The sequence below is a fragment of the Muntiacus reevesi genome, chromosome 18 (assembly GCF_963930625.1).
Source record: "Muntiacus reevesi chromosome 18, mMunRee1.1, whole genome shotgun sequence".
Lineage (NCBI taxonomy): Eukaryota > Metazoa > Chordata > Mammalia > Artiodactyla > Cervidae > Muntiacus > Muntiacus reevesi.
In genome coordinates, this window is record NC_089266.1 from 9,847,011 (window position 1) to 9,866,043 (window position 19,033).

A 19,033-nucleotide genomic window follows, 5' to 3' on the forward strand; every position below is an offset into this window, starting at 1 on the left:
AGCAGCCCCTGGAGGTGGTGAGGGAGCCAGCAGGATCATCCCGACCTCAGCTCTTCAGCTGCGTCGTGAGTGTCAGAGCCTGGGAGATCTGAGCAAGCAGGTGAGACAGACTCATTGCTCGTCCCATCCTGCCAGGGTTCATCCCCAGACTCAACCCAGGCCTGACAGCAGAGCTGCCCCTTGGTGAGGTCTCTGGATGGAGCTCCAGGACCAGGGGCTGGGACCTAGGTCTCCCCGCAACATTGGGCTGCCCAGCCCTGAGCAAGTAGCACCAGGGCAGATGGCAGCCATGTGACCTCGGCACCTGGTGCGGCTCTAAGCGCTCTGCCCTGTTCTCTGAGTCAGTCCATGAGGAGGTCCCAAAGGCTGGTCTGAGCATTGTCCCCATTTTATAGATGAGGAGACTGAGGCCCAGAAATGCTGCATCAGCTGTGAGGACAAGGCGAATGTGAGCCTAGAGGGGTGTGCTTCAGTCCCTACTTACCCTGTACCCTAGATGGAACCCCCACGTGAGCTTTTCCCTGAGCCAACTTCTGAGCCTGAGGGGTGTACAATGCCCCCTCCACTGGGAAGGGGAGAAACAGCCAGCCAGGGGGCCAGTCGAGAAGGGAAAATCTGGATGTGAGAGAGGATTTTCAGTCCAGATCACAGATGCAAACCAAACCGCTCCCCGGCTCCATGGCCCTGCCTGCTCTCATTGGCACACCTCACCCCCCTCTGCTTTCTCTTCAGGCTGCACTGGACTCCTTGCTGGCCGTGCAGCCCCAGGCGTGCACTCCACCCCAGGGCCTTTGCCCCTGCCCCAGCTCTTCCTCCCTCCCCTAGGTCTCAGCTCAAATAAAAGGGTTAATATCATAACCTTCACCTGCCCCCCAACCCTGGCCCCATCCCCTCCATGGCACTTGACTCCTGCAGGCTCCCTGCGACTTCCTCAGGAACGTAATCCCTTGACTGTCCCTCTCCCCCAGCACGATGTAAGCTCCACAAAAGATTTTTATCTCTTTTGTCCACTGATACAGACACTGATGTGTCTCTAGAGTCCAGGACAGGACCTGGTTCAGATCTGACATTTCTTAAATATGTTAGAGCAAATGAGGGAAGGCGTGAGCACCCATGGAACGCTAAGCACAGAATTCCCCCCTCCTTCCCTCACTACCTGTTTTCTTTCCTCCAGTCCCCTCTTTCTCTCTCTCTCACTCGGGCAGGGTCATAAAGAGCAGAGAGCCAGATGGGAAAGGGCCTGGAGGCCAGAAGGTGTAGGAGGAGATGCTCTTGCCAGATTCCACAAAGAGCCCTCCAGGACTGTGTGCATTCGACTCTCCTGAGGGGGGTGGAGAGGGCTTGAAATGGAGATTCGATTCAGCAGGTCTGGGGTGAGGGGTGGGTTGGGGGGTACTGAGAACCTCCATTTCTTATGAGGTCCCAGGTGAGGCAGATAATGTGGAAGGCCTCAGGTGATGTGGAAACTGCCAGGGCAGGGACCACGGTCGGAGTCAGAGCTCAAGCACCAAGCAGGTGGGGAGCAGAAATGTGTTTCCTTCTGTTCTATGCTGATCCCCACGGCGACCTCAGTGTGAAGCTGGGATCAAGGCCTGCACACCTACAGGCTTCTCCAGCTCATCAAAGACGCCCCCAGAGTGGCCCTCCTCCGCATCAAGGTCTTGGTTGCTGATGGATTCTGCCAAGGGGAGGGAGCAGGACTGGAGGGTGCCTGGGACCAGAGGAACTGCTGGTTTGTTTTTCTGGGAAGAGGCGAGGACAGAGGCATAAGAACACCTGCCATGTTTACACAGCACAGCTGGGGGCCCTGGGCCATTCACAGCACTCAAAAACCCTGAGTTATTGACACTCCTCTTCTCTGCCTGGCTACATCCTACACTGAAATAACGGCTTTGGAAGGGCTCCCTGTCAGTCACAGCTTTACGTGGAGAAGCCAAGAACCCAAGCCTGGAATCCTGCACGCCCAGACGCCACCCACCCCACCATGTCCCACACCCGAGGGGACCCGGCCCCTCATCTCGAGCCCCTGCTGCAGAGGTGTGCAGGCATTTATACATTGCTCTCTGAGTTTCACCCCGGCTGTTCTCCACTGAAGGAAAATCAATGGGAAGATCTCAATTAATAACACAAGGAGCAAATGGATTAGGATCCTAAATTAGGTCAGTGCTACTGCCTGCTCCCAGGGTAGGACCCCTTACTCATTGTTGCGTTCTTGAGAGGTGGACTGCAGGCTGAGTGGAACGCCGGAATGGATTCTTCCGTGGGGCACTGAGGGCCAGGCCAAGGGTGATACAGTAGAATCGGTCTTTCTCCATGGGATGGAAACCAACCCGTGTGCTTCGGTCATGAATGCGGGGGCAGCGCAGACAGGATGATGTGTCTCTAACCCGAGGCCATGAAGCATCACTGTGGTCACCTTCTCTTCTTTCTGTTTCAGGTGACCTAGTGGCTGAAGCTGTGGGAGCATGCCTGTTGAGCTGGTGAGTTCTCCAGGGAAGGCTGGGGCAGGTGAGACATCAGCCTCCGTGCCCCGAAATCTTGCTCATAGCCATTCTGGCTGGCTGCTGGTTGGCTGACCAGACCTTGAGCTCAGGCGGGGTAACACAGGTGGAGCTAACAAGGCATTCCAGAGTCCCGAGGGCTCTTAGAAGCTCAGTGAGATCCCTCCTCCGCTGACCCAGGTGGACACGGGAGCCATCCCCCTGGTTGGGCTTCATTCCGCTGTGACCCTGACTAGCTTTGGAAGCATTTATGGGTCTGGAAACACTCCGGCTGGAGTGAGAATCACAGCAAAGGTGATTTTTTTGTGTGATTCCTTTTCCATTCTCCCAGCCCAGCGTTTTGGATGGTGGCCAGCACTTTTAAGGAGCAATCCAAGTGAATGTTGGTATTTTATAGGCACTTTGTAAATTCTGTAGCACTTTAAATTTATGTTATTTGTCTGGGACACTGGAAAGGCACACAAACTTTGTGCTGACACCGATGCCCGCTTTGCCGGTCAGGCTTTACCTGTCGTGGCGGGGCCCTGGGGCCTGGAGATGCCCACACTGCTCTGCGGCAGCCCCGTGAGGAGCCACGAGAGGATGTGGGAGGCAGAAGACTGCCCTGACTCTTCCTGAGCCACCACTCCCTTCTTTCTAGGCTACCTGGTGAGATTCAGCCGGAAGCAGACCAAAGGAGTCAAAGCTGCTGCACTCCTTGCCTGGAACCAAAGCTTCACGAGGTCTAGGACGTTGCCAGCGGTTGTCCAAATCTCCACGGCCCAGAACAGTGCCTGGCACACAGTAGAACCTAGTAAGTGTTTGTTGGTTGACTGCAGGCACACACACCATAGAGTGGATTGTGCCCTTGTATTGTTCAGTCGCTAAGTCATGTCCGACTCTGCGGCCCCATGGGCTGGAGCACACCAGCCTTCCCTGTCCTTCACCATCTCCCGGAATTTGCTCAAACTCATGTCCATTGAGTCGGTGATGCCAGCCAACCATCTCATCCTCTGTTGTCCCCTTTTCCTCCTGCCCTCAATCTTTCCCAGCATCAGGGTCTTTTCTAATGAGTCAGTTCTTTGCACCAGGTGGCCAAAGTATTGGAGCTTCAGCTTCAGCATCAGTCCTTCCAATGACTATTCAGGGTTGATTTCCTTTAGGGTGACTGGTTGGATCTCCTTGCAGTCCAGGGGATTCTCAAGAAACTTCTCCAGCACCACAGTTCGAAAAGCATCAATTCTTCAGCACTCAGCCTTCTTTATGGTCCAACTTTCACATCCATAGTGACTACTGGAAAAACCATAGCTTCAACTGTATGGACCTTTGTGCCCCTGTATGTCCCAGTTCTAATCCCAGAACCTGTGAATGTGGTCTGACTCAAGAGAGAGTCTTTGCAGATGCGGTTGAGTTAAGGATCTGGAGCCGAGCTCATCCAGCGTTTTGGGTGTCAACCTAAATCCGATGACATGTGTCTTCACAAGAGAAGTGATGGAGATTTGCACACAGACACACGGGGGACAAGGCCATGAGAAGATGAAGGCAGAGACTGGGGTGATGTGTCTAGAAGCCTGAAAGCTCCTGGGGCTGGAAGATGCAAGGAACGTCTCCTGCTAGAGTCTTTGTAGGAAGTACAGCCCAGCCGACACATTGACTTCAGAGTTCTGGCCCCCAGAACTGTGAGAGAAGATGTTTCTATTGTGCAAAGCCACCCAGTTTGTGGAAATCTGTTACAGCAGCCACGGGAAACTTGGGCCCACGCTCTGGACTGGAGCTTAATCCTGGCGAGGTCACCTCCTCCATGTGCCTCGAACACCTACCACGTCCCCCAGCTCAACCCTCGCACTTCTTTCTGTCTTACTGCCTGCTGCTGGAGGGGGCACGCTCGGACGATGGGCGGGGGGCCTCTACCTCCCTTCTTTCTTCCTGGCAGCCAGCCCCTCTGGAGGAAGCTGCCTGCTCAGGGGAAGGTAGGGGGTTGTCACCTCTGCCTCGATCCAGAAGGTAAATTTGTGGCTGTAAATAAAAACAGCTCTGAACCGGTCCAGAAAGCGGCTGGGCAGCATCCTCCCAGGGCCGACTCTCCACAGGCCCTTCTCTGCAGGCCCCACGTCCAGCGCTGGGCAATGTGGGGGTGGCAGTGGGGAGGTGTGATCCTTGACCCACACTTCAAAGGCCCCAAAGCAGAAAGCCTGGATCTCCGACAAACAAAACTCCTTCTGCTGTCCTTCGCCTGTAGGAATGCTTTCAGCGAAACTCGTGACTTCTTAAGCTCCTATTACATTTTAAAATTTAAGGCCAGTTTCCTCCCCAAAGCCGGCCCTGAGGGGGTCCACAATTATGAATTGTCTTTAGGCAGTTCTGGGGAACAGCTGGCCCCGGGACTCAGAACCTCTCACTTAACGAGGGTTTAACCTGCAGTGAGACACTGTCCTCGCTCCCTGGTTCCCCGTCCCTAATCATCTCTCAGGAAGGACTCATCAAAAGCATTTTGAAACTCAGGTAAATTATGTCCACTGGGTTGCCGGGATGCCTGCCATTTTATTAACTATTTAGAGTGCTCTGCTGAGTCCGAGCATCTGCTTTCCTTGTGGGTGTGTGGAGCCGTTTGACCTCATTACCTCTGGGCACACAAGTCTGTAATTTCCAGGGTCTCCCTGGGTGACGTTAGCGACTTGCCAATTTCCAGAAAGGGCTTAGTTTCTGAATCCCTTTCAAGATCACTGCTATTTTAAACTTTCTAATTCCATTAGGTGAATCCGCTCCAATTTCAGAGGTTTACTGGGCTGGGATTTCGCAGGTAAGCTTATAAACTGCTTCCCTAAAGCCACGGCTGGGAAAGCCTGCCAACCCTGGGCAGGCCATGCACACCCGAGGCTCCAGGTGACTCTGGAAGGACTCAGAACAGGCTGAGGGTGGGGGCCCCCACGTGGCTTGAGTCAGGAAGGTATGCGGCTCGGCGTCCAGACTGCTTGGGCAGCAGGAATTTAAATTCGTTCATCATATGAACATGGCACAAATCTGCTGGCACGGCAAACCCTCCCCAGCATGGAGATTCCAATGGGGCTGCTCCCCCGTGACTGCCGGGGGGACGCTGTCTGTGAGACCTCCGTTAGATGCCCCTGCTCTCCTGCCTATAGCACCGAGGCCCATTTCAAAGGGAAGAGCGCCCTGGACAGAGCAGCTGGCTCTGGGTTGGGACAGAAACAACCCTGAATAAGGTTAATGAACTGTTGTTCATGCTGTTCCAGCTGTCCTGGCCTCTGTCCCCATGCCCGTCTCCTAAAATTTCTTCTTCTCCCTTCAGATTCCACACCCTGCCTTGTCCAACTTAGATGCTGTTCTAATTCATGTCCACCGAGAACCTCAGCCGGTGCCCTTTTCTGGAAATACGGTCTTTACAGATGTAATTAGTTAAGACGAGGTCATCCTGGATTAGGGAGGGCCCGACATCCAATGACTGGGGTCCTAATAAGAAGGGGAAATTGGTACAGAGATACAGACACACAGAATCACAGGGGAGACGGCCACAGGAAGACAGAGCAGAGATCAAAGGGATGCAGCTGCAAGTTTGTGCCAGAACACAGCAGCCCAGGGGGTGTCCAGAGAAGCCCCATCCACAGACAGGGCTTGGGGAGAGTGTCGTGGGGACTGGGGAGGGGGCCAAGCTGACTGCGATGGGGCCAAGGAAGTGGCAGGGAAGCTCATATACTTTAACCCATAGCTGTTGTTGTTCAGTCGCTCAGTCGTGTCTGACTCTTTGTGACCCCGTGGACTGCAGCACGCCTGGCTTCCCTGTCCTTCACCATCTCCTGGAGTTTGCTCAAACTCATGTCCATTGAGTTGGTGATGCCATCCAACCATCTCATCCTCTGTTGCCCCTTTCTCCTCCTGCCTTCAATCTTTCCCAGCATCAGAGTCTTTTCCAATGAGTCTGAGGCAAATCTACAAACTGTAGGCACAGTGAAAACAGTCTTTGTCCGCTGGAATGCCTGAGGGCTGCTTGCTCTGAGGGTGCCCCATCTGCATCCCCAGATTGCAGGTGAGGAAACAAGGCTTGAAGGTTAAGTGATTTGGGCAAGGTCATGCAACAAGATGTCAGGGCTACAATTTAGACCCATTTTTTCTGGACCCCCAAGGCCCAAGACCAACTTAATTTTTGGGGCTCAGTACAGTCTGAAAATACAGCCCTTGTTTAAAGAGTACTAAGACTTTCAAGATGGCAACCAAAGGTCATTAAAGCCAAGCCTGGGGACCGGAAGCCACCCTGCCAGGGCTAAGCTCATAATCACTGTCCCTTTGTAGCTCTCCTGGCGGGGGGAGGAGGGGGGCTCCCCTCTTGCCATCAGACCCCTCCCGAACCCCTCTCTAAAGGATGGACAATGCCTGGGCCATGTCTCTTCCAGCCAAATCCCTCTCCTAATTTTCCCTCCTCCTACTTCATTCTGTCCGAAAGCTCTGAGCCCTGGAGCAAACCACCAAAGCTCTCCCAGTCATTCCTCATTAAAAACAGTAAGGACACACATCATACAAGCGTGCGGGCCGCCACAGAAAGTGTCACCTGTCTGGTCAAAGACTCACGGGGATCCCCCCGCCCAGCCCCACACGTGCACTGAGGCCACACCAGCCACCTGCTAGCAAGGCTTGCTGCCCCTGGCCTTTCCCTCCAATATCTTCTTTGTCCTCAAAACAGCCCTCCAGGCGGCAGGCAGGAGGCCTCCTTTCTCCAGGTGAGAGCACTGAGGCGGAGGCGACGGAAGGAGCTGGAACCACCTGGCCAATGAGGGAAGGGGGCGCGGGAAAGAGAGCCAGCTTTGAGGGCACACGGAGCTCCTGCCAGAGAGAATCAGCTAGCGCAGACTCCGGAAGTGAGCCTGCAGGGCGGCCTCTGCGGGCAGCAACTCGAAAAGGCCCGTGAAAGCAACTCGCGAAAGGTTGATCTCACGGTGGCTTCCAGCGGGATCCTGGTGTCACAAGTGTGGGGGATTTCATCTGTCCCCTCTGACACCTCCGTTGCTCAGCTGAGTTGAGACCCGGATGCCACTGGTAACCACTGGCAATACTGTCATTTGCTTGAAATCACAAGACGATGAGAATAGTCGTTAAGCATTTTCTCCCTAACAGGCGGGTGCGTCCCTCTGCCCAGCGTCTCGCAGCTGCCCATCTGTGCCCGACCCCAGGGGCCCTTTCCTGAGAGGCAGGCCCCTCCCTTCCTCTGCCAAGAGCTGAGAGCAGGCCGCCTCATGCAGAGACTTTCCTACTGTTGGCGAAATCGATTCAATTGGGGATTTTGTTCCGTTTGGGCTCTGCTGCTGAAGCCGATTTGTCACCTGACTTGATTCTGTTGGAGTCAGTCCCCTGAGCTGCGGGGGAGGCCCTGACTGCAGGAAATCGGGGAGCACACCCCACCCCCAGCTCTGCCCTCCCCTTCCGATGTCCTTCTCTAGAAAGATCGTCCCTCAGATGAACTGATCTCCTTCCAGCCTCCCCTTGTCCTCTTCTCCAGGCCCACTGCTGAGCCAGGCCCGCCCCCCCCCCGCCAAAGACAGCAGCAGAAGTCCCAGCCCAGCCAGAAATGAAAAACACCCCCACGTTTCGACGGGCTCTGCCTCCGAGGGGGGAGTTAGGATCAGGACTGACACCCTCAGGAGCTTGGTGACCTGAGGGCTGCTGCCCACAACAGGCCCCCCAGCTCACTGGGGCTGGACAGAGGGGAAGGGGCTTCCCTGTCCATGAGAGAGGATCTAGAATGTTCTCTGAGCATCCTCTACTATGCTTTGGGGTGATCCTTCTACGGCTGGGCTGCAAAGTCACTGGCAGGGACCAGGGGCTGAGGGCTGCCTGCCCTTCTGTACTTTGTCCTTAGTTGTGAGGCTGGTGTGGGACCAGGAGAAGTCTGTGTTCAGATCACTCTGGGGGCTCAATCATCTTCTAGAATGCTTGGGCTCTAGGGCTAACCTGGCTAAGTGAAGGCCTCCTGTCACCAGTCCGCCCCCATCAGCACCCATCTGCCTGGATGCTGTTACCCCACCTGTGAACCCTTCTCAGGTTGTGCCTTTGGGCTGGAGACCCGGGAGCTTGGGTAACAGAATGTGATGGAGGGTTGCTGCCTCCCTAGTGGGTGTCTGAATCTCATTGCCTCAGTTTCCTCAATGGAGGAAAGTTCCCACCTCATAGGGTGGCATTGATGATTGATTGAGTGAAGACTTCTGATTGTATAGCATGGGGTCCTCAGCAAATGTGAGGCATCACAGCTCTCTTCTTTACCTTTAGAGAGTGGAGTTGGACTCTGGGAGGTGGCAGATTATCTGGGAGGCAGCAAGTCCGGCCTCTCTCCTCCGTACTCGGAGGCTGCTCCCAGTTGTGGGGCTCAGGGAACCCCAGTGATGCCCTAGAAATGCCGATGTCATCAGTATTGCTTGAGGGATGTTTGCTTTCAGTCAGACTGGGGGTACAGTTACCAGGCATCTCCACATGTCTGATTCTCCAGTCTGCTTATCCCTCAGACAGCCTTATGCCGAGAAAGAGCCCCACCACCCACTGAGTTGCTCAGCTCGAAGCCCAGGAGTCATTGTTAATCCTTCTGCCTCTCCTACATCTCCCAAGTCCCCCCAGTCCAAGTATCATTGAGTCGCTCAGGGCTTTCTCCCAAACAGGTCCCCACTCCCTCCTCTCAGGCCCAGCTACCGGCTAGGTCCAGGCTTCCATCAAAGCAGCCAATCCTAAAGGAAATCCATCCTGAATATTCATTAGAAGGACTGATGCTGAAGCTCCAATATTGTGGCCACCTGATGTGAAGAGACAACTCCTCGGAAAAGACCCTGATGCTGGGAAAGAGTGAAGGCAAAAGAAGAAGGGGCCGGCAAAGGATGAGATGTTTGGATAGCATCACTGACTCAACGGACATGAATCTGAGCAAACTCCAGGAGACAGCGAAGGACAGGGAAGCCTGGCGTGCCACAGTCCACAGGGTTGCAAAGAGACAGAACTTAGTGACTGGACAGCAACATCAGGTTTCCACTGTGTCACCCATGCCCTGGGTCCCACCCTGCCCCTCCATGACCCCACAGTCTGAGAAGGAGGGCCGACCTCTCCCACCTCCCATTCTTAGCTCTGCCCGACTGGCCTTCCTGAGCCAGACTTCCTGTTTCCATCTCTCTCTGTCTCTGTCTGTCTCCCTCCCCCTTCCTCCTTTTGGGGGGGTTTCCTCCCGGACAGCTCGTCCCCTCCTCCCCAGCTCCTTCCTGCTCTTGGCCCCTCTGCTGGGTCAGTTAGATTTCAGACATGCCCTGCCCTCCAGGTTTGAAGTGTAACTGGGCCCTGCCATAGCTGTCAGTTCTCTGCATAGTGCGGGGTTCCCCTTTGGTAACTTTGTCTATAGACTAACTCCTTCCCCCCACCCTGACCCTTGGCTCCATGAGCTCAGGGGCTGGTCTGTCTTCCCCTTTGTTCATCTACATCCCAGCCCCTGGACAGTGCGACCATAGACTTCGTGCTCACTCCAGTGGGCTGAGCAAAAGGAACAGAGGAGCTACGCTGTCCACCCCGACCCCACCCCTGTTGTGGGTGTCCAGCAGGCTCTCTCTCGGATGCATAGTCATTTTAGCATTTGTCTGGCACTTGCCGTGTGCCCAGCCCTCTGCCAGGTTCGGACGGAAAAGCAGGTGTGGCATCGACCCACCCTGAAGATAAGCTCTTGTTATGCCCCTCACTCCCACCTCCAACTCATCCATTAACACCCTGCAACCAAGGGACACACCATGAGTTTGGGTTAGAAGTGACGAGTGCTTTCAGAAAACACTAGGATAGGCGGTGAGATGACCGTGAAGGAGGCAGCTCTGGGTTTGACCTGGACCTAGAAGAGGAGAGTGAATATTTCCTTTAGACACAGTTATCACAGGTACAAACAAGCACCCGTGCACACATGTTCACGGCAGCACTGTCCCCAGGAGCCGAAAAGTGGCAACAACCCAAATGTTACCAGCAGATGAACAGATAAACAGCGTGGTCCATCCACACAATGGGATATCACTTAGCCACAAGAGGAGTGAAGCGCTGACGCCGCTGCAACATGGATGAACTCGGAAAACATTCTACAGAGGGAAATCAACTAGACGCAGAGGCCACTGAGTGTATGATTCCACTGATGTGAAACCTCCAGAAGAGGCAAGCCGGCAGAGACAGAAAGACGATTAGCAGCTGCCTAGGGCTGGGGGGTTTGGGGAAATGGAGCATCGCTGGTCCTGGGTGCAGGATGTCTTTTGGGGACGATGAAAGTGTTTGGGAATTGATTATTGTGATAACTCTGTGAATACACGAAAAATCCTTATGTTGTACTCTTAATTTGCGGGAGGAGGTTCAAGATGTTTCCCTTTTCAGAGCTTTGGGCCCTTTAGATGGGTGAATTGCATGGTATGTGAATTGTATCTCAATAAAACTGTTATTTAAAAAAAAAGAAAGAAAAAGAACTGGAGCTTCTGTAGCCAGCTCACCTGCCGGGTGGTCCCTGAGCATGTGAGCGCACTGGCCCACCCTGCCCACGATACCTGTGCTGCAGCCTCCCTTACAGGTGGGAAACTGAGGCTTGGCCAGAGTGCCGCCCAGGCTTGTGGGGCCTGGTGGGGGTGCAGAACTCACAGGCTGGTGCGTGTGGTTCTAGACTCTGCACGCTCACCCACGACCAGGTCTGCCAGTGGCACAAAGTGAGCCTGAGATGAGGTCAACCATCGCCTTGCACACACTCTGAGCATCGGACTGTCTGTTAGGTTAGGCTGAACGTGATGGTGCTGCCAGCTCAAGCTTTGTCTGGGGGGACACTGGGCAGGCTGAGCTTCACATCCCACCAGGGACCCGCCCCCAGGCTCAGCCCCCCTGGCCCCTGGCTGCCTGCACCTCCGTGCTCCTGAGCCGAGGTCTGGTTCTTTGCCTTGAATGCTGCCCTGCCTGGCTTCGCCTGAACCCGTCAACGCTCTGAGGCCTCTAAGGACTCCGTGGTGGGGGGGCGGGCTGCAGTTCATCCTGTACCTTGTACTGTAAATACAGATATAAGTATTACAATTTAGTTTAATATTTAATATCATCGGGTTAATACGCATTCCAAACTCCATAAATAATCATTAGCTGAGGGTTCTAATTGTGCTGGTGGGATCCGACTTCATGACTAATTTAAAGACCAGAAGACGTTCCCATATTCAGCTCCCCCAAACGCCATAAATTAACCTGCAGCCCCATCTCTGTCGTCAGAACCACTGGGATGCACCGAGGAGAGGACAGGCTGCTGGGGGCCTTTGCCCAAGCTGCCCCAAGTGCACTGCTCGGCTGGGTAGGGGGCTGGCAGGCTGCCCGCTGTGGGGCCTGGGCAGCCCCACGGGTCAAGGGGCAACGTCAGCTGAGAGGGTTGCCTCTTGGGAGGAGGCTGGCTTGAGGGAAGGTTGTGTTGAAGGCTGAAGAAATGAGCTGCTTGCAGAGGAAAGCAGAGGAGGAGGCTGGGCAGGCCTACTGGAAAATTCTATGGGCTCTGGGGATGCCGTGTACAGATCAGAAAGCCCTGAGACAGTCCACCTGGCAGCCTCCAGACCCTGCTCATGACCTGCAAGGCGCTGCAGGAGGTGAAAGGTTGTTTCAGCAGGATTCGGGTACAGCAACCCACATGGGCCCTGGGGTTTCTGACCCAGCAAAACACGAAGAGCTTCATGGGTCAGGAAGCAGGTTTCTAAACCCCTAATCAGGACACAGAGTCTGGCCAAAGATTTTTGTTTGGTATGAGGAGGGAGCCTGGACAGGATGGCTTAGGTTGCAAATACACACAGAACCTCACTTTTGAGAGTGTATAGTGATCGCAAGGTGCCACATCTGGATTGGGATTGTCCCAGAAGATCTAAGACGGGCATTGTCTGTGGGGAGCCAGGCCAGCTCCTTCCCGGCCTGTGTGCTGTGAGCATTCACCCCCCTGCCAGCCGGGCCTGAGCCTCAGCCTGGTGCTCTGCCAACTACAGCCTCACATGGAAGGTGCTGCTGGGTTAACCTTCTTGTCCCTGCCCTGGGTGGAGGATGCAGGGCCCAGGTCTGCTTGGCTGGAGTAGCCAGGATGCGTGATACTGGAACTGGAGGAGGCTTAGCCCAGCTTCCCTGGGAAGGATGAGGACATGGAAACCTGGAGAGGACAGGGCTTACCCAGGTCACATGGCCAGTGCGTGCAGGGCCAGCATCTAGACCCACCCTGGACATCGTCACTTCCTAGAGGAACAGGAACACCAACAACAGGTTTTGACCAAGTGCATTCATGGCGTCAGCTGCCTTTGTACTGTTACCACGTCCACTTTCCCACAGCTCTCTGAGGTATGCACCGTTTATACAGCCATTTGGGAACTTCCCTAGTGGTCCAGTGGTTATGAATCCACCTTAACCAATGCAGGGATGTGGTTCAATCCCTGATGTGGAATAAGGTCTCACATGCCATGGGGCAACTAAGCCCTTATGCTACAACTAGAGGAATCCTACATGTTGCAGTGAAGACCCAGCACAGCCAAAATAAACAAACAAATAAATACAACACGTCCACTCTACAGATGAGGAAATTGGGGCTAGGAGAGCTTCAGACACCCAATCATTAAGTGGCAGAATTGGGTCTAAAATTCCACATTGTGAGTTGGAGGTGCAAAGGCAAGAGACTGGTGATGGTCCTGGGTTCTTGGGAACTGGCAGGAAAGAAGGCACAGAATCAGATTAGCAGGACGTGTGTCTCCACTTCTCTGGGGTGGGCACATAGAAGGTGCTCCATGTGGACTGACTTGGTTTGTACATCCCCTCTGATGTTTATAACAGGACCTCCTTTAACTATCTGTGTTTCTGGACCTCTGGTTATGCCAAGATTCTGGCGGGTGGAGGGAATGCCCTGTTGCAATAGCCCTGGGCAGCAGGAGTGCAGAGCTTGGCATGTAGTGAGTACTTGGTCAGTGTCGGGGTCTGACTGAGTTAGAGACCATGTGTACTTAGGTGCTTAGTCATGCCCAACTCTTTGTGATGCCATGGACTGTAGCCCACCAGGCTCCTCTGTCCATGAGGATTCTCCAGGCAAGAATACCGGAGTGGGTTGCCATTTCCCCATCCAGGGGATCTATCCAACCCAAGGATTGAACCCAGGTCTCCCACACTGCAGGCAGATTCTCTACTGTCTGAACCACCAGGGAAGCAGAGACCATGTAACATAGTTCAAATAATTCTGGGTGGCACTTCTGGCCAGTGTTCCTTGCCACCTTCTCTGTCCAGCTAGTGTTTGCTCAATAAACACAAAAGTCGATGTTACCTGAGCTCCCCACTACTAGTGAGATGGATCTGCTTTGAAGTGATAAAAACTTTATTACCTGGGAATTCTTGGCTCTGCTTGCCCACCCTTGCCGGAGACCACCTTCTCTGAAATGTGGATGCAAATGCATGTCTGTCATCAAGGAAGTTAGGAACAGGCTTCCCTGGGGGTGTCTAGTGGTTAAGAATTCACCTGCCAATGCAGGAGACTTGGGTTTGGTCCCTGATCCAGGAAGATCCCACATGCTTCGGAGCAACTAAGCCTGCGTGTCATAACTACTGAGCTAGTGCCATAGAGTCCATGCTCCACAACAAGAGTGGTTGTTGTTGAGTCATAAGTCATGTCTGACTTTTTGCAGCCCCATGGACTGTAGCACACCAGACTTCTCTGTCCTCCACTGTCTCCCGAAGTTTGCTTAACTTCATGTCCATTGAGCCAGTGATGCCGTCTAACCATCTCATCCTCTGCTGCCCCCTTGCCCTTTTGCCGCCAATCTTTCCCAGCACCAGCATATTTTCAGCCACCACAACGAGAAGCCACATACTGCTATGAAGAGTAGCCCCCGCTCGCCGCAACCAGAGAAAGGCTGCTTACAGGAACGAAGACCCAGCGCAGCCAAAAATAAATAAATAAATCTTTTTTTTTTTTTAAAAAAAAAAAGAAAGTTAGGAAAAAGGACCAGCGTCACCTTGGGAGGAACAACTGGAGGTCTCGGTGAACAAGAGATGAAAGACACTGGCCTAGGAGAGCTTGGTTAATAAGCGTGTGTAGGAGGGTGAAGGGCAGCCACAGTGGTGGGGGTAGTGGTGCTGGAGTGATCTCCCAAACTGACTGTTAGGGGCTGAATTATGTCCCACAAATTCATATGCTGAAGTCCTTACCCCCAGTGTGACTGTATTTGGAGATGGGGCCTCCAGGGAGTTAATGAAGATGGGATGAGGTCATCAGGGTGGAACACCAATCTGATAGGGTTAATGTCCTTATAAGAAGAGAAGGAAATACCAAAGATCTCTCTGTCCCCACGTGAACACAGAGGAAATACCTTGTGAAGACACAGGGGGATGACCACTGTCAACAAGCCAGGAAGAGCACCCTCGTCAGAAACCCAGCTGAAGTCCCCTTGATCACGGGCGGCCCAGCCTTCAGAACGCCGAGAAACGCCTGCTATTTAAGCTGCCCAGGCAATGGTGTTTTGTTGTGGCAGCCTCAGCATGCTAACACAGAGGCAAGGTGGTATCTCACGGTGGGAGAGTTTGGTTTGGATGTTGGGAATGTAAGTATTTCCATTTACAAGTGCAGTAGAAAGTAAAGTGAGGGCTTCCCTGGTGGCTCAGTGGTAAAGAATCTGCCTGCCAATGCAGGAGACGCAGGTTCTATCCCTGATCTGGGAAGATCCCACATGCCACGAAGCAATGAAGCCTGTGCGCCACAACTACTGAAGCCTGTGCCCTAGATCCTGTGCTCCATAACAAGAGGAGCCCACGCACTGGAACTAGAGAGTAGCCCGTGAAGCAATGAAGGCCCGATACAGTCAAATTAATAAATAAATAAAATTATTAAAGAAGTGAAGTGAATGATTTTACTGTCAGACCTTGAGAACTGTGTACCACCTGTGTTATGTGGCTGCAAATCTTAGACTCAGCATTCAAGGACAAGATCTAAGTGGTGGCCACCTGATGCCTGGGGATTAGGCTTCCAGGTGCCCAGGACTGGAAGCAGCAAGCCTGCCAGCCAGCTATAGGACGTGCTCCCTCAAAGCTGCTCTTGCTTCTCTGTTGTGAAGCGGGCAATGGAAGGGACCCCAGTGCCGTGTTCTTCCTCTCTTCTTCCCTCACCCACCAGCCCCCTTGGAACTCAAGGGGATGTCTTGAGAGTTAAAGCAGTGTTGTGTGTTTGTGTGTATGTGTGTGTGTGTGTGCACGTGCGTATGTGTATGTGCGATGTCCTTCCCAGAATAACCTAGAATGGCAAGGCATGGTCCAGAGGAAAAGATCACCCCATCAACAGAAGACGACCAAAGCAGCTGCTGTAGGTAGAGCTAGAAGTCACAAACCAACACATGTGCACACACACGTATACACACAACTCTCTAAGAAAACCATGAATCCATCCAAAAAGGAAGCATGCAGTCCTGCTGGGTGTGAAAGGTGACAGGCTGAAGAAGAGATGAAGGGTGGTGGCTCAGGAGCCCAGGGGCTTGTTGGGCGCGCGTGCACACACACACACACACACACACACACACACAGTCCAGGAATACCAGGCCTGTCCAGTTTTCCACAGGTACCTTCCAAACCCACTCTGCAAGCAGTTCCAAAGGGAGAACTTCACACTCACCTGCTTTGAGCAATAGGTTGGCTCTCTGGCATCACTTAGGGACACCTTTGGAGAGAACATACTCCTTCGATGGGTATGCATTTTAGAGAGTGAATTTAAATTAAGGCTGTAGTTACGTAAATAGACTGAAGGAACACATGGGCTGAGGGCTCTGGAAGTTGGGATCAGGTGCTATGCTGTGTGCACACCTTGCGTCAGAGCAGAAAATGATAAACCAAAACATCCAGCTTACTCTTTTGGACACCCCCAGGTACCCCTGCGTACATGGCATCCTGAGACCAGGGACAGATCAGGATGCCAGGGAAAGCTGTCTGTAGATGGGGTCCTATTATTTCCATTACAGAACAGCTATGGTTACGTGGGGCATGGCTCTGCCATCCATCACGTACTGCTGAGAACATCCTGGGCAGAACCCTCCATAAATCAAGGGTGGAAGAGGCGGCGAACCAAGCATGTTAGCGAGAGAAAGGGCTGCGTGAAAGATGAGCCGCTGTCGTTCCCAGACCACATGCATCGCCTCTGTTGGCAGGTGGGTTAACTGATTTAGCGGGAGCCTTGGAGCCAGACGGACCTGGGTTCCAGTCCCCAGGGCAGCCCAGTTGTGTGGCCTTGGGGACTTCCTTCCTGTCAACTTTGAACCTGAGCTTCCTTGTCAGTGAAATGAGGCAAGCGTTACAGGGCTGGGGGAGGGGCGAGGTGTTGTGATGGGAATTCTCTGGGTGCCTGGGGCATGGAAAGGTGGGTGTTGGCATGTGGTCAGGCCAGGATGGCCCAACTGCCCTTTGGATAGTGCATCGGCATCCACCCCGGCCAGCATCCCAGCTCAGCTTTTGTCCTGCCAGCGACCGCATTGTGGGACCTTGCTGAGGTTCACACCCGATGGTGTATGGATTTAACTGCCATCCTCAAGGGCTTTCAACACATCAAGAGGTGTTAAAATCAATAAGTGGCCTTGAGGGTTTTGTTTTTGATTAAATATATATGTGTGTGTATGTATATATATATATGCATAATCTTTCACTTGGTCAAGCTTGCTCAGTGCTGGCTTTGGGTGCTCAGAGATCCTAGTGAACAAACAGTCATCAGGGAAATAAACAGCCATTAGGCTGCACACAGACGCATCCACATAGGCACAACCCATTAATTTGATCACTGTGGAGCTGGTCCACGGACTTTGCTGAGACAAATATATCTGGGCTGTGCGGGGTGTGAAGGGGACGACAAGAGAATGACATTAATTCAGAGGTTGTATTGGGTTGCAGTTTTATTTGCTTCTTGAGATAGTGCTGACCAAATGCCCTAAGCTTATTACTGACCATGCAGTTCTGGGGTGGGTTTGGGAGAGCCAAGGGATGGGGTTTGGGACACAGGGCGCTGCGGGGCGGGGGTGCAGGGGTGACGAGGGGGAACCTTCCTGCAAATACAATCAAGGAGAAGGTTGATTGAAAACACAGGAGTAAAAGGAGTACGGGGGCGGGACTGAGAGTGGAGGAGCCGTGGTGTTGGCTGAATAAAGTACAGGAAAACTTCCATGTCAAAATGTTTTTCCCCTAAGGGATTCGCTGATGCATTTCCTTTTTAGAAAAGGGTTCTTTTCTGCTCTCAGGAGCTTAATTTCATTCGGAATGAAAAATGATGAGAGCGAATTGGATGAGCTGCTTGGACCCAGTCTGAACCACTAGCTCAATGCACTTCATGTTTATTTAGCTGAAAGCCTGGGTGTGAAGCAGCGAAAAGAGGGGCACGGGGCAGGCGGGGAGGGTCACTGCATGGGTGTGGGGGAGAGGCAGGCTGCCAGTTCAAACAGGGTCGTTGAGCTTCCGGGAGAGGGGGCCAAGGGGAAGAGGCCATCTCTGCAGGGGGATCGAGCCACACCCTCCTCGGGCTGCCTGGACCCCTCATCGTCTCGCTCTGAGGATTCCCAAACCTTGTCGGAACTGTCACCCACATCTCTTCCAAACTCAGAGGTCGACTGTGCTACAGTGGGCCCAAATTGGGAGGGGGGCCTATCTGACAGTGGGCTGGGGGCGCTCCCTGACTGGGGGGCAGGCTAGAGGAAGAGGAAGTTGGACCCCTGCAAAGCCAGAGCAGACTCTCAGCTCTGCCTGGCGCTCATTAGTACCAGCATCTCTGCAGTTTAAGTGGCCCAGCCAACGGTTCTTACTTTAACTGCCTGAGAAACAGAACTAACGGGAAAGAGAGGAAACAGCCAGCACCTCATGCGATCTAAGTGGCTGTTTTCAGAGCAGGTGTGGGAAGTTTCCATTTTCAGGAAAGACATCAAGGCGGGGGTGGGAAGAGAACTTATGCTAAAGTCGGGGGTATTTTGCCACATGGACCAGGAAGGAGCAGCCACTGGGGGCAGGTTTTGCTTTCTTTCACTGGTTTTTATAGCTACTAGAATAGAGGATAGAGATGAAAGTTTTCCCATGCTAAGGTAACATTCCTATTTTTCATAGGTGAGCACTAGATCCAGGTGAGATTGGTCATAAATGCTGGACCTGGAGAGAGGACCCCATGGGGAGGATGTGCTGGACCCTAGAAATGGGTTTCTGACCCACGTGTAGTTGAGAACCCTTCCTGATCCCAGAACCCAAGCTGTGGCTGGTCAGGCAGAAATGGTCCTCCAGCCTCAGGCTAACTGTGGCCTCAAGCTGGGTCCAGCTCTTAGACTGAAGATTTCATAATGAAGGTATTTCTCACTGTTCATGGAGTTGTCCCGTTCCTTTATTTACTTAGAAGTGGAAATGCATCCTGAAAGCCAGCTGATTTTTATCTGCCACACGTTTTCCTGGGCTGGTGCCTGGTATGGATAGTCTTGTCTCACACATAGGGTTGCTCTGGAGAATGGGGTAGAAAGCCCATGTACCATTTGGGGTTTAGAAAATCTTTTGGTAAAACCTGGCTTATGATA